The sequence below is a fragment of the Otolemur garnettii genome, unplaced genomic scaffold (assembly GCF_000181295.1).
Source record: "Otolemur garnettii isolate 467f Iridium unplaced genomic scaffold, OtoGar3 scaffold00024, whole genome shotgun sequence".
NCBI lineage: Eukaryota > Metazoa > Chordata > Mammalia > Primates > Galagidae > Otolemur > Otolemur garnettii.
The window spans coordinates 645671-661950 of NW_003852419.1; the positions used below are offsets into that span (position 1 = coordinate 645671).

The 16280-nt window shown below is 42.9% G+C and overlaps 1 pseudogene across 1 annotated transcript; it reads left to right on the plus strand.

Annotated features, from left to right (window-relative positions):
* The first annotated feature begins 15177 nt into the window (after positions 1–15177).
* LOC100961417 lies at positions 15178–15792 on the plus strand (annotated as a pseudogene). Its single transcript, XR_002772841.1, has one exon. The product of XR_002772841.1 is annotated as a probable ribosome biogenesis protein RLP24 pseudogene (transcript).
* The last annotated feature ends 488 nt before the right edge of the window (positions 15793–16280 follow it).

Below are 16280 nucleotides of genomic sequence, written 5' to 3' on the forward strand. Positions count from 1 at the left end.
CCATTTCTGTTTTAAAGTGAAAATGGTAGGAAAACATTTAATACAAATTCAATAGAAAAGGAAATTGGTAGGAAAGGAGGAGAAAAGACAGGCTCATGACCAAATTTGACCTCAGTGAGAATTACAGATAGATGAGGGAAAAAAGTGAAAAGCCGTGTATAAAACAAGAAAAAGAAATCTTTTTAATTACAGCTAATTGAGCAATGGTAAGATTGGCAATGTGTGGCTTACTGTCAAGAGTGGTGTAGGGACTGGTGGCAATATTTATTTTGAATGTGTCAAGGACTGCCACCACCATTTAGATGCCTTTAATAAATGGGAGTCTAAAATACTCTAAAGAGAATCCTAGCAGAGACTACACGCCAAGAATCCTTGGCTTACAAAATAGTGGGGGCTGCTTCTTCCCAAGTTACCATGCACAGAAGCAAAACTTGGCAGAATCTGAAACAAAGGATTTTGATTCTGTTCCTACCATTGCTTCCAGAGAAGGAAGCAAAACAAACCACTGGGTTTTATCTGCTATAACTTCTGAGTACCAAGACTTTGCTTGGAAGAGAACCCCACCCTGCTCTAGAAATCAGCCCCTCTGGAGGCAGCCCCAAAAGATCTAAGTGCAGGGCTGGACTTTTCTACCTCTATGTATTTTCTGCAGAGTTCTGTGTCTTGAGGAAATTTTCCACATATAATCGAGCTGCTACTCTGACACCATGTTCATTGAGTAATTCATGGTGATGTCACACCGGCCAGGCACTAGGGGAAACCCTGGCTTTTATGGGTTGGCTCTTAATTTAGGAAGTTTTATTTTCTGACTTCCCTCCCTTTTTCACTGGACTCCACTGCTTTTGAGGCAAGATGCCTGAGTGGTGAAGTGTTGCCTGCTTTTGAGAAAAGGAATTCCTGCCGGTTGAGAGGCAAATGGTAGTGAGAAGGCAAGATGCATGTCCTGTAATAGAACATCTTAATTGGAGAGCTGGCAAGAGAGGAGGATATGTGGGCCTGTTAGGAGCTCTGTTTCTTGAGCTGAGCAGAGGAGATGAGCTAGGGGCATGAGGACTCACAGCCACAGTCATTCGTATCTGGGGAGCTGACCACCTCTCTGGCACCTGGGCAACCACATACAACCCACATGCCCACCTTTTCCGCCTTGCCTCTATGCAGCAAGAAAGCAAAGGCGAGTTTGGCAAAGCTCTATAAAAGCCTAATCCAAACAGCATGTCTGCTGAGCTCAGCGGGGTGACTCATGTGCAGTGATGTGTGAGGCCAGCAAGCAGAGATTAGGATCTGGCCCGCCTGCCAGCCTGCCCTGCACTTCCTTTGATCAACTCTGATGGTTTTTAATTCTGCAGAAGCAGCTTCCTGCCAGCAGCAAGCAGCTCTCTTGGTGGGGGCTAGAGCCACATCTATGCTGACCTACTTGTCAGAGGGGAGGGAGGCGTGTGCTGATGGCACTGGTACTGACATCCTGGGCTCACAGCCCATGCAGAGACAAGAGGGGAGCCGCTTTTGCTGAAGTGCCCATGGTGACATCAGAAACTTGTTCCTTAGCCAACACCGGCAAGGCCATGCATGTGAGCAGCGCTGAACCTGCTGCTGGCATAGGTTAGAATCACTGAGTAATAAAGAAAAATGGGACTCTTTCTAGGGGACTCTTTTTGGTAAGCTGCAGCATCTCTCAGGAAAGCATCTGGCACAAAATGAAGGGCTCTCTGGGTTCTTCAAAAGTACCATTTTACATCTGTTTTGCTTGAAAGGGAACACATTCCAATGAAGAATTGTCCCATCTAAAATGCCAAAAGTACCAAGATTGGGCCCAGGTACTGATCAGACCCATTTAGTTGATCCCAGAAAGCAATGCACCAGCTTTCTCAAAGAGGTTCAGAATTTGTCCTCAAGGGAAAAGCCAACCAGATAAAGTCCCAGAGTCTCCTATGGTCCAAAGCAAATTATATAGCTGGCCTATTGAAATGAACCCCCGAAACTAATTCTAAGCGCTTTCAGAGTTTACTGTAAGCACTACCTTCTACAGAAAGCCTTTGACTCCTCAATCCCTAAACCCTTTTTCTTCTAATTTAAGACTTGAACATATTCTGCTAACAGAATCCACGTGTGCTAGCCCATGAGTTAGGGTGGAAGTACAGGCTAGTTAGTACCTTATAAGAAAATGAGATCAACTTTTGGGTGACCTCTGGTGTAACTGAAATGTGAAAATAGACAAGACAGTTAAAGTAAAAATGAAAGGGGAGATGAGAAACCACTTGGAGGAAGGAGACCAGGAACCAGAGATAAGATAATTGTGTAAATGGATGCTAAATTAAAGTCTGGGTTTCCTGACAGTTAAATAAAAAAGGGAACCACAATCGGTTATGTCACTCTTACTGTCTGAAAAAAGGGAAGCAATATCAGCTCATGAGGAAATGTAATCTTTTTCCTCATACTAAATTCTAAGTGAAATTTATCACATAGATCCTAATAGTCAGGACTCTAAGAAACGAAATGGACAATGTCTTCAATTGAGTTTTCAGATGATATTTTAAAAAGTGGGATTTTTTTTCTAATTCTTTCTTTTTGAGACAGAGTCTCACTATGTCGCCCTGGGTAGAGGGCCGTGACATCACAGCTCACAGCAACCTCCAGCTTTTGGGCTTAGGTGATTCTCTTGCCTCAGTCTCCCGAGTAGCTGGGACCACAGGCTTCCGCCACAACACCCAGCTATTTTTTGTTGCAGTTTGGCTGGGGCCGGGTTAGAACCAGCCACCCTCAGTATATGGGGGCGGCGCCCTACCCACTGAGCCACAGGCACTGCCCCCTTTTCTAATTATTTCTTATGATTACCTCCTAAGAAAGATGGGACTAGGGTATCAAACCTTGACTCAATGAAAGCATTTTTATCAGGAGCTAAGCTAGTGTTTTCTAAATGTGTTAGCTTCTACTGATCTTATTCATAAAAGGGCACTTAGAAGTTTTCAATAGCCCGGAGTTTTTACAAAGGCTTCATATGTGGCTCTCCTAGGTGCCTCTGTCTGCCTTAAGGAAAAAGTGGGGTGAAACCCAGGTTTGTAGTGAGGGATAGAGGAAAGAAAGAGAACAAGCACATTCTACTTGCCTACCCTCCTCTCCTCAGACTAGAATCAGAGGGTCAGAAGTATGCACCCTGCTCAGAAGGGCTTCCCAGGAAAGGAATAAAGGAAAACAGTTTGACACTGAGGACACACCCCGGATAGAGGGGCCTAAGAATGACTTGAAGGACTGCCTGACTCCTGAATTACCCTTTAATGAGTGCTATGCATTGGGGTTAATTTGCCTGTCTTCTAAAAGCAGGGAACAAACAGATGACTCAAAAAAGAGTTTCTACTTTTGGTTTAATCGGAGCTTTTGAAAAAAAAAAAAACACCAACTTCCTTAATGGGTGGGACACTAAAACAAATAAACAATAAACCACAGGAAAAAAATCTTCACTGGACAACATCAGTGAGAGGAAACTGTGGCCTGGGGCTTTGAGGCCCAAGGGCTGTGGGCTGCTGATTAACACACGTCTCTCTCTTGCCCACTCACCCCCATCTCAGGTACCAGCCCTAGTGCTTGGTGGCCAGCAGAACTAAGACCATGATGACCCACCATACCTCAGGACCCATAGATTATAAGCAGCAAGTCTGGGATGAGAGGTCAAGGCCAAAGGTACAAATCTCTAACACAAGTTTTTATCTTTTGTTTTAATTTAATTTAATTTATTTATTTATTCATTTATTTTAAGACAGAGTCTCAAGCTGTTGCCCTGGGTAGAGTGCCGTGGCATAGCTCACAGCAACCTCCAACTCTTGGGCTCAAGCAATCCTCTTGCCTCAGTTTTTTTATTTTTAGTAGAGACAGGGGTTCTCACTTTTTCTCAGGCTGGTCTCGAACTTGTGAATTCAGGCAATCCACATGCCTCACCCTTCCAGAGTACTAGGATTATAGGCATGAGCCACCACGCCTGGCCTGTTTATTTTTATTGTATTTTTTTAAGACAGAGGGTCTCACTCTGTCACCCTGGGTAGATTTCCGTGGTGGCATCACAACTCAGCAACCTCAAACTCCTTGCCTCAGCCTCCTGGGTAGCTGGTATTATAGGTGCTCACCACAGTGCCCCACTAGTTTTTTGTTTGTTTGCTTTGTTTTTCTATTTTTAGTAAAGACAGAGTCTTGCTTTGCTCAGGCTGGTGTCAAACTCTTGAGCTCACCTGAGATCACCAATCTCGGCCTCTCAGAGTACTAGGATTACAGGCATGAGCCATCGTGCCTGGCCTTGTCTTTTGTTTTTAGATGGTAGTGGCTTCTGTTTCCTTCCTACTGGTGTGAAAGAATAGCTAGACAAGGCAGGGCTAATTTAGGTGCAGCTGGGGAGACTTCAATAACCTTCCCACTACTCCTCCCCTGTCCCCGTGGGAGAGAGGAGGCCAACCAGGGAGAAGCCTCTGCCTTCTTCTCTAAGGAGAGTTCAACCTGGTTGTGTGGCCCCTGTTTGCCCAGGGGGTTGCTTCTCAGGTCGGTGGATACAGACTTAGTGCAGGCATGTGTATGCTGAACTCATTTCTACTTCTCTGGGCAGCCAGCAATGTTGACCTGAGCTATCCCCATCACATGAGATTAGAGGAAGGGGATTTAGGCGGGGTCATTTTTGGCTACTCAGCATCTGAACTCCTTTGCCGTGTTTACAAATTTATGACTTTATGAATCTTGGTGCCCTAAAAAAGAGCCCCAAAAGCAAGATGCTCTCTTTTCCAGTCTCCTTTGTAGGTAGACTTGGCACATACCCAAGAGTTGGCCCACCAAGTATACCTGCTTCAGATGGGATCAGAATTATTGGCACCAATAAATAAAGGTAGAGGCTGCAAGGCAACAAAAATATACAGGCTCCCAGAGCACTGGTACTAATGGTGGTATCCTGTGTCCAGCAGTGAAGATGGTGGCAGTGCAAACTGCACTCCAGCACTGGGCAGTGGTGGCAGTAATATCCTTGTCTTACCCTCTATGCTGTAATTGTGCCTGTGGCCTTGGCTGTGATCTTGAGTTCCTAAGTCCTATGCAATCTAAGCTTACTTCTCTAGCTTAGTGAAGTAAGTCCTTAGTACTCAGTGGTCCTATAAGTTAACCAATAGCATTTCAACAGATTCCTTTTCTGCTTAAATCAATCAGAATTGGTTTCTGTTACTTGCAACTGGGAACTCTGACCCTGACTAACTACAACTGGCTTCAGTCAGTCATTTGCAGATGCTTTTTCTCTTTCACTACCTGCATTCTTCATGCCTCTGCCCTCTTGGCAATTCCACAAGTAATCCAGAAAAGGAGGTACGAACATGTAGAGAATTTGACCACAGCTGGGAAGGAAGCCAAGAGAACACTGAAGAACTTGAATGTTAAATCCTTTACTTTGTTAGGTGGAGTGAATGTAGGATTAATGGAACAGAAGGCTATGAGCTGTCTATCATCTTCTATTTTTTTATCTCTAACTTGGTTATACGATGACACAATGATTACCCATGGCACTTAAAGACCTATGAGGCCATGGACCAAATCTGCCTCATTTGCTCCAGTACATAGGTTATTTTAGCCACTCAGTAAATAGTAGTAAAGGGACAATTGAGAAAGAGAATTCAGAAAAGAGAAGCTTAAAATATCCCTAATGTTTCTTTAAAAAAAGAATTGTCTCGACTATGTGGGAGCTAAAGATGAAGGCCTGTGAATCCGGCCAACACTGCAGATATTTGGTAGTGTTGATTGAAGAACAAGACTCTGGAGCTTTTGCCATCAGATGTTCAAAGGCAGAGACGACAAACTCCCAGGCAGGCAGAGGCTGACTTGAGCCAAGGCCAAACAGTATGCTGGTCCATTTTTTTTTTTTTTTTTGGAAAGAGGCCCCACAAATGCCTGTAAGCTCAATCGAGATAGCTCTCCAAAAAGCATTTTGAATCAGTTTCAAATGCATTGGCAGTCTGAGGGAGTCATTTTGAGTCTAGACAACCAAGGCCAAGATTACAGCTACCTTAACCATAAAATAACTTCAGTGCATTTCTTGTAGTAAGCCTGGTTTTGAGTAGCACTCCTATTTGGATTTGGGTCCTCAAAGATGCATTTGCTGCAAACTGACTTGGGTATTAATACTCTTGTTTCTGGGATTAACTATTAAAACCTTACTTTAGGCAAAACTCTTTTTTTTTGTTTTTGGAGACAGTCTCTCTTTGTTGCCCACACTCCCTACCCCAAGTGCCATGGCATCATAGCTCACAGCAACCTCAAACTCTTGGACTCAAGCAATTCTCTTGTCTCAACCTCCCAAGTAGCTGTGACTACAGGTGCCTACCATAACATCTGGCTATTTTTAGAGATGAGGTCTTGCTCTGTCTCAGCCTGGTCTCAAACTTGTTAGCTCAGGCAATCCACTGCCTCAGCCTCCCAGGATTACAGGCATGAGCCACTGTGCCCAGTCTCTTAACTCTTCTAAGCCCTCATTTTCTAATTTTAAAATCTTTGGTTTTAAAATATAGGATTTGGCTTGGAGCCTATAGCTCAACCGGCTAAGGCGCCAGCCACGTACACCTAAGGTGGCGGGTTCGAATCCCCAGCCCGGACCCGCCAAACAACAATGACGGCTGCAACCAAAAAATAGCCGGGCGTTGTGGCGGGCGCCTGTGGTCCCAGCTACTTGGGAGGCAGAGGCAGGAGACTCGCTTGAGCCCAGGAGTTGGAGGTTGCTGTGAGCTGTAATGCCACGGCACTCTACCCAGGGGGACAGCTTGAGGCTCTGTCTCAAAAAAATAAAAAAATAAAATATAGGATTTGGACTACCTCATTTATCAATTTCTTATCTAAAATGTGACATTTCTATTATTTCCCTTAAGGACAAGAATCATGCATTCTTCAATATGGCCTTCAGCCCAACTACTTTACAGACAGCCATGCTCCAGAAAAGCCTAGGCTAGATTCCCCCAGGAGCCTTCCCAAGGCAGGGCTAAGAACTAGCAGTGGTAAAGTTAAAAGGAGAAAATGCTGGCATCTTGGGGCTTATAAATACCATCTACATCCAGTTACAGAACCTTTAAACTGCTTTTTGTGCTTAGATTTTGCTGCTGCAGCTGGATTTCCAAGGAACTTACTTCTAGCCCAGGCTTATCTTTAAATTCACATTGAACCCACCACCTGTAATTCTAGCAGACTGGGAGGCCAAGGCCAGAGGCTAAGAGGCTGAGGTAGGCAGATTACTTGAGCTCAGGAGTTCTAGACCAGCCTGAGCAAGAGCAATACCACCTCGACTAAAAATAGAAAAACTAGCCAGGAGTCATGGCAGAGGCCTGTAGTCCCAGTTACTCAGGAGGCTGAGGCAAGAGGATCTCTTGAGCCCAAGAGACTGAGGTTGCTGTGTACTATGTTGATGCCACAGCACTCCACCCAGAGTGACAGAGTGAAACTCATTTAAAAATATAAATAAATAAAAATTCACATTGAACCAGAGAAGATGGTTCATACTGCCTAGGCTGACGGGAGAGAGAACTAGGAAACAGCACACACATGAACATCCGTATATATTTTAAGCCTGTGCTTTCCAACTTGGTTTTAACACGTGGAATCTACGGAAACTGTTTTTGCTCAGCAAGGGTGCTGTGACTGTTATTGTCCTGGGCTTTACCTAATAAGCAAATTTGAAGGTCATAAATGGCAGCAGACAGGATGGTCCTCTTATTTCCTCTGCTTTCTCCCTGGAGAGAGGCCTAGGACTCCAGAGGAAAGAGACAAGGAAGAAAACAAGTAAATCCCAGCAGAGGGAGCCTTGAGGAGAAACAGGATGGCAGTAGACTTGGGAGCTCGGCTGCCTGCAAAACTCTGATGCCCGGCATTGCTGGGAGAGAGAAGCCAAGTCTTCCCAAATCCAGGCGCCCCAACATGATTGCAAAAGCCACACCCATCAGCCTACAGAGAGCCAAGGCTGCTGCAGAACCAGTGAGGCACCTTGGGAAGCTGCCCAAGTTTCTGGAGACATCTGTGTGAAAGCTACCCTTTCTCCTGGGTAGATGCTTGAACTCCAGCACTGGGCGCCCAGAGCTGCCACACAGAGCTGAACATCTTTTTTTATTTTTAAAGGAAAAGTTAATCTCATAAATTTTACCCCACAGTTTTGTTGTAGGGCTAGTTGCCAATTTCTTCTCCCATTGGCAGCAGGCAGGGCTGACTGAGCCAGCACACAGAGACTCTCAATGAGCTTTGATGTCAACAGAGGTAGGCAGGGCAGGCCCCGGTGGAAAACTGTGAAGTCAGCAGAGTTATCTCCGGCACTCCTCCCTTCCCCTGGTTTCCCCTTTCTCCACCCATTTCCCCCTCTCGGCTTCCAGCTTCTCTTTCCCAAGGGACCCTGTAACATGAAAACCCGCTGTCATAAGATACGAGGGGGCAGCTCATGGCTCCAGCTATCAAAGTCTGCTTTTTTTCCCAAGTCTAAAACAAACAAAGGCGTGCATTCCATACATTTCCTAAGAAAAAAGAGTGAGTACAGAACCCTTGTCCTTTGTGTTCTCTTTGTTAAACCCCAAGAGTTTGGGGCCTCAAATTTGACACTGTCTTCCTGCCTCCTGGGTTTTAAAAAAAGATTCAAAAGTGCCTCAAACCAATACAGCTGCTTGGTTTATAGCTCAAATTTAAACCACAAATTATAAAATGATAAATCGCTGCTCAAGTCTCTTCCAGGAAAGACTATGTTGTCAAGATTAAGTTACAACCTCATGGACGTATGAGAGAGTCTAGCTGCTGACTAACTCTCACACTCAATTTTCATGCTGGAGATATTTTTTCTTCATGAGCCTTCACTGTTTCTGAAGACTTTAAACAAAGAAAATGACTGAAGGCAGGAAAACCATCAGGGACTTCTTAACTTGTGGAGCTTTGTGCTTTATTATGTAATGGTTGCTTTTTGTTTTATGAGAATCAAAGGAAGTTTAAGAAATATCTTTGTTCTTGAGTACTTCTCGCCAGAGAACAGTGAGAAATGGCCTCACGTGGGCAGCTACATGCACTTCAAACATGGTTGGAACATAAGGTATGTAGTAAATCAAAGCTGTTTTGAGGAATTTAGATCTTAAAGTATCTGTTCAGTGATTTGGGCAGGACTGCAACATGAATTACTGGATTTTGTTCCCATGAAAATCAATTCTTTGGGATTCTTTCTAAGGTCTTGTCTAGTGACAGAGGAGTGTGGCAAATCATTAGGGAACATGGATACCTTGCTTTAATGATGTTCCCTGCCAGAGCTTTGGCAGGCAGGAGGAAAAGAGATGAAATATATCCTCATTTGAGGAAGCTATCTTGCCTTGCTGCAGGCTCCGTCACACTGACCTCATTTTGATTACCTGGGGCTGCAGGAGTCAGCTCAATCGTCCATCATGTTCCTCCAGGCATAGTACCTTGATTATGCAACTATGACCCGGTTTCTCCAAGGCCACTCAAGCCTTGAGGACCATCAGGCTATGAGTCACAGTCACGTTAGCATTTAAGGAGTAAATGTTTATGACGTCTATTTTATACCTTAGACCCTCTGCCCTCCCTTTCTTGGGGGTACTCGGGTCCTGGGTGGCAGTTCTCATTTTCTGATGTCATTTTGTGTTATCAACAGGCCAATCCCACTCAAGTCCCTGCAGGCCCCACCATGGCTACTAGTGTCTCTGCTTTTCCTGAAGTCAGCCCTGCCATCATCACTGCCGCTTATTCTGGGATAGTTCAAGTTGTGGAGAGAGTTCTTTTCCTGTGATTATAGCTCTTTCTTCCAATTTTGACTAGTCTGGCGTCTCTATGATTATAGCTCATTAGGACTCCTGAGGATAGAGAAGGCACTTTTTTTTTAAACTTCTGCCTTGTTTTTATTTTTTAAAATAACATTCATTGTAACTTATTTTTTCAGACAAATGTAAAATAATAACGGTCACTAATCTCACAGTCCAGATAACCCCTAATGATATTTTTTTAAGTAATACATACACATGAGAAAAAAGTAAAACAGTAAAAAGAAGTATAAAAGGAAAAATAAAAGCTCCCTCTTCTGCCTGAATCCTTCCCCAAACTATAAGCACAATTACTATTTTTGTGCATCTTTGTTACCACAAATTTGTGTATAACTTCTAACAAGATTTCCCATGAAAGAGATTTTACTGTTTATGATCCTGCCTGGTGATGTTTTCACCTAAAATGCCATCTCAGAGATCTTCCCAAATGTGTATTGCAAATATGCTCCCTACTTTTAATGTCTGCACAGTCTTTGTTAGAAGAGAATATGCCTTCTAGCTCGGCACCCATACCACAGCGGTTACAGTGCCAGCCACATACACGGAGGCTGCCAGGTTCAAACCCGGCCCGGGGCCAGCTAAACAACAATGACAACTACAACAAAAAATAGCCAGGCATTGTGGTGGGTGCCTGTAGTTCAGCTACTTGGGAGGCTGAGGCAAGAGAATCGCTTAAGCCCAAGAGTCTGAGGTTGCTGTGAGCTGTGACGCCACAGCACTCTACCAAAGGGTGACATAGTGAGACTCTGTCTCAAAAAAAAAAAAGAAGAAGAGACTATGCCTTCTGAGTGAAAGGTCCTCAATTAATGTCTCTCCTGGCCCCTTTCTGTTCGTTTATTTCCTCTGTCTCCTCTCAAGTGCAAAGTGACTTATCTGATAACAAGTTTTGGAAAATAAGCTAGACATGCTAGGTTCAATCCTGACCTTTTCTTCTTGGGATCAAGTTGCCTAGAGGGAGTGGGCCTTCTGCACCCCCAGAATTGGGCACGACTAGGGAGTATCTGCAGAATTTAGGGTTTCAGAGATAAGAAGGCTATTTTTCTCTCACTTAATATGAGATAGCTCATACCACAGCATCCAACTTAGCCTTTATTAGAGAGATTTTGGCCTTCATCTCTAATTCCTTTGTCTGATTTCTCAGTTTGTTCAGAATCAGAGCAGGGAAGGAGGCTGCTATTTATTGAGACTTTTCAGGAATGACAAATGATGTCATTCCATATTTGGATGTATCTAAATTTATTTAATCAATTTCCTAATTATGGATGTTTAAGTGGTATCTCATTTGTTACTCAAATGCTTCGATGAGTATCTTTATACATATATCTCGCATACTTTTTACAAGTCCATCAAAAAGTACATTACTTACAATATAATTATTAGATCAAAGATATGTATCTTTGTATTCCAAATAAAGATCAGAGAAAAATTACCCCAATCTTAGTGGAAGTTGGGAACAGGGTGCCTAGATAATACACTGATAATTATAATGATAGTGGCTAAATGCTGTGGTGCCCACCTGTAATCCTGGCACTCTAGAAAGTCAAGGTGGGAGGATTGCTGGAGCTCAGGAGTTGGAGACCTGCCTGAGCCAAAAATGAGACCCTGTCTCTACTAAAAAAAACATAGAAAAACTTAACCAGGCATCTGGTGTGTGCCTGTAGTGAGGAGACAGGAGGATCAAGGCAGGAGGATCACTTGAGCCCAGAAGTTTGAGGATGCAGTGAACTATGATGGCACCACTTCACTCTATCCAGGGCAACAGAGAGAGACCGTCTCAAAAAAAAAAAAAAATTATAATGGCAGTAATTGGCATTTATTTATTTCTTGCTGTGTGCCAGGTTCTGTGGCACTTCATATACAAATATTTTTAATCCTCATAACTTACGATGTAGTGACTATTATTATCTCTATTTTTTACAGTTGGGGATGCTGAGATAAAAAAAAATTTTTTTTGAGATCAAAATTATTAAATAACTAGCCCAGGGGTGGGCACCATGGCTCACACCTTAATCATAGCACTCTGGGAGGTCGAGGCAGGTGATTGCTTGAACTCAGTAGTTCAAGACCAGCCTAAGCAAGAACAAGACACTGTCTCTAAAAATAGCTGGGCATTATGGTGGTTGCCTATAGTCCCAGCGACCAGGGAAGCTGAGAGAAGAGAATCACTTTAGCCCCGGAGTTTAGGGTTGCTATGAGCTATGACACCATGGCACTCTACCTGGGCAAGAGACTCTGCTTCAAAAAAATAAATAATAATAATAACTAGCCTGATGCAAGATCGCATAGCTGATAACTAGTAGAAATGGAATTCAAGTACATGTTTGTATAATTCCAGAGCCCGTACCTTTTTTTGTTTTTTTATTTTGAGACAGCGTCTTGCTCTGTCACCAAGTCTAGAATACAGTGGCATCATCATAACTCACAGCAACTTCAAACTCCAAGGCTCAATTGGTCCTCCTACCTCAGCCTCCTGAGTGGCTGGGACTATAGGCAATGGGTGCATGCCAACACACCCAGCTTATTTTACTATTTTTGTAAAGAGGGAAGTCGCAAGGTTGCTCAGGCTGGTCTCAAGCCTCCTGGCCTCAAGTAATCCTCTCACCTCAGCCTTCCAGAGTGCTAGGATTGTAGGTGTGAGCCACTTCTAACTATCAGACTAAAGGGTGTTCCCCATCATATAAGATGGGTGGTAGACTGATTTGCAGTCAAATTGTATGGGTTCAAATCCAAGCTTTCCATCTTAGAAGTTATGTGATGAGTTCCTCAATTTCCTTAGCTACAAAACGAAGATTTTTTTTTTTTGAGGCAGAGTCTGTTTGTTGCCCTCAGTAGAGTGCTGTGGTGTCATAGCTCACAACAACCTCAAACTCTTGGGCTCAAGTGATTCTCTTACCTCAACCTCCCAAGTAGCTGAGACTACAGGCGCCAGCCATAATGCCTGGCTATTTTTAGAGACGGGGTCTTGCTCTTGCTCAGGCTGGTGGTAAACTCTTGAGTTCAAGCAATGCACCCACCTCAGCCTCCCAGAGGGCTAGGATTATGAGCATGAGCCCATTCAGGACCAAGCCCAGCCCTCATTCCCTTTCCCTTAATAATATATCTTGGGGATTATAACACAGCAGCATATATAAATATACTTCATTTTAAGAGTGGCTACATAGTGTTTTATAGTACAACCATACTGTAATCTATTTAGATTTGCCCTAATTGGGGTTGTTTCTAGTATTCATGCCCTTTCTCATCTGAGAATGTAGAGTTCTAAAGTCAATAGGTAGTCATCAGCATATTTCATTTTATTTATTTAACAAACACATATATTATTTACTACATGTCAGCCAATGTTCTAATCTTTATTCGTTTAATAATTATATTGAAACCATTAAATCGAGGCTATTTAATACCTATATTACAGATGGGCTGAGGCACAGAGCAGCAACTTCCCCACAATCATGTGGCTAGGAAGGGAAGGGCTGGGGTTCCAACCCAGGTGGTCTGACTCCTGAGTCCATGTTCTTAATCATCACACTCTGAACCTCTCTTCTCTGTTCTAAAATCTGTGGCCTGCATGTCATTAAAACCTTGAGCCAGGCTCAGCAGCTGGTGCTCCAGCCACATACACTTGAGCTGGTGGGTCCAGCGCGGCCCGCCAAGCAACAATGACGGCTGCAACCAAAAAATGGCTGGGCATTGTGGCGGGAGCCTGTGGTCCCAGCTGCTTGGGAGGCGGAGCCAGGAGAATGGCGTGAGCCCATGAGTTGGAGGTTGCTGTGAGCTGTGATGCTACAGCACTCTACCCAGGGTGACAACTTGAGGCTCTGTCTCAAAAAAAAAGAAAAGAAAAAGAAAAAAACTTGAGCCATTGGCGGTGCCTGTAGTTCAGTGGGTAGGGCACCAGCCACATATACAAGGCTGGTGGGTTTGAACCTGGCCTGAGCCAGCTTAAGAAAAAACAACAATGACAACTGCAACAACAACAACAAAATAGCCAGGCGCTGTGGTGGGCATCTGTAGTCCAAGGTACTTGGGAGGCTAAGGCAAGAAAATTGCTTAAGCCCAAGAGTTTGAGGTTGCTGTGAGCTGTGACGCCACAGCACTCTACCCAGGGTGATATAGTGAGACTCTGTGGTGGTGGGGGGCATGAGCCACATCGTGTCACATTTTATGCTCATGTTACTGATGAGTATTCAGCACTTTGGGGATATTCTTAGGAATATACAAGGGCAACATGATTGCTAAATCAACTTGACCCCTTAAACTACCAAGAGCAAGCCTAAAGTCTATTCCTGAGACTAGCCAGCCAGCACCAAAAAAGCTCACCAGTGATGATCCCAGCCCTTCCTTTCAGAGACCCTGGGTCTGGGCTCTAACTCTGCATCTCTGTGCCATGCTGGCCCATTGAGCAAACTCAGTACAGCAGACAGCCTTAAAATAAACAAACATGTTTGCATTGTGATCAGTTATGGGACAGCGTATATATAGTTAGTTAGTACAAAACTCATGCAAATAATCTTTCCTTTTTCCAATTCCTGCTGTGTATGAGTCTTTCACAATCAAGTTGGCCAACTCAAATTCCTAAAATACTGAAGTTCAGAAGATCTGGTCAAAAGTTTGCTAGTAAAATATGAAACTCCCCATTCTCTTTCCTTTACTACTGCCCCCATTCCTACCCTCAGGCTACTTTAGCTTGTAGACAAGTGTATGAAATGCCCTTTTCTTTGAAGATATGGTAAGAGATTCCTTTTGGAGTATGTCCAGACAAGTTGGCAGATGCTCCCTTAGCATTAGCCACAGGGAAGCATATTTTTTTAAAAAATCAGATGGACAAGAAAAAAAATTAAGGGAGACTATGAGACTATTCTCTTTAGAAATCAGACTATCTTTCCAAATGGAAGACTTTATGAAACTCAATGGGTTTTTAAATATTGTTTTTTTGGGGGTGGCACCTGTGGCTCAAAGGAGTAGGGCACTGGCCCCATATGCCAGTGGTGGATTCAAACCCAGCCCCAGTCAAAAATTGCAAAAAAAAAAAAAAAGAAAAAGAAATTTGGTTTTTTTTGCTTTGTTAATGGAAAAAAATATGTATATACCTATAATTTAATATTCTGGAAAGTTCTTATGTCAATGATAAGAGTAAATATTTTAATTTCAAACATGATTTCTCATAACATACTAAAATCTGCATTTTTCTTTTATAAATAAACTTCTATCTCTGCTTATATCCTTATAAAAAATAAGTACTGCTGGATGTGGTGGTCTATCCCTGTAATCCCAACACATTGAGAAGCTAAGGCAGGAGGATTGCTTGAGGCCAGGAGTCTGAGATCAGCCTGGACAATGTAACAGCTGTCTCTATGAAAAATTAAAAAATTGATGTGTCACTTCCTCTCGAGTTTAGCTTTGGGTCTGCGGGGACCCACGCGAGTTCAACATGCATATCGAGAAGTGTTATTTCTGTTCGGGGCCAATCTACCCTGGCCACGGCATGATGTTCATCCGCAACGACTGCAAGGTGTTCAGATTTTGTAAATCCAAATGTCATAAAAACTTTAAAAAGAAGCGCAATCCTCGCAAGGTCAGGTGGACTAAAGCATTCCGGAAAGCAGCTGGTAAACAGCTTACAGTGGATAATTCATTTGAGTTTGAGAAACGTAGAAACGAACCTGTCAAATACCAGAGAGAACTATGGAATAAAACTATTGATGCAATGAAGAGAGTTGAAGAGATCAAACAGAAACGCCAAGCTAAATTTATAATGAACAGACTGAAGAAAAATAAAGAGCTACAGAAAATCCAGGACATCAAGGAAGTCAAGCAAAACATCCATCTTATCCGAGCCCCTCTTGCAGGCAAAGCAAAGAAGTTGGAAGAGAAATGGTACAGCAATTACAAGAGGATGTGGACATGGACGATGTTTCCTAAAAATCTTACTGTCTGTAACCATTTCTATGTGTACATTTGAAAATGTTTTTTAGAGACAGAGCTTATAAGTTATTGATTTATTTTTTATAAGGTCACTCACAGGGGATTATAAATATATCACCTACATTGCAGTCTGCAAAAAATTACATAGTATGGATATTTGATTGCATCTCAGTGTTAAACCTCACTATAGATGTGCTTATGTAAATTATGAAAGTTTTGTTTGTAAAGACAGAAGTGAATTGTGGGCATACAATGGTCATGCCATTTGGATTAACGGCCCTGGACAGGTCATATTATATAATAACTAAGGACAAAAGTTCTGACCAGTTATATGTGAAACTAAAATTTTCTTTACAGTAAAATAATCTCTTTATTAATGTTTTGTAGACGGGAGATACAGCAAGGAACTAACGATTTGTGACTATTAGTTTCCAATAACATCTTTTATTTTGATCAGTCTTTCCTGTTTTTAGCATCTTTCAAGACCATAATGGCCTTATATCATAAAGCCTAGACTGAACTATTTTGGCTGGGTTTAACTGGTCTTTTTTTTTTTTT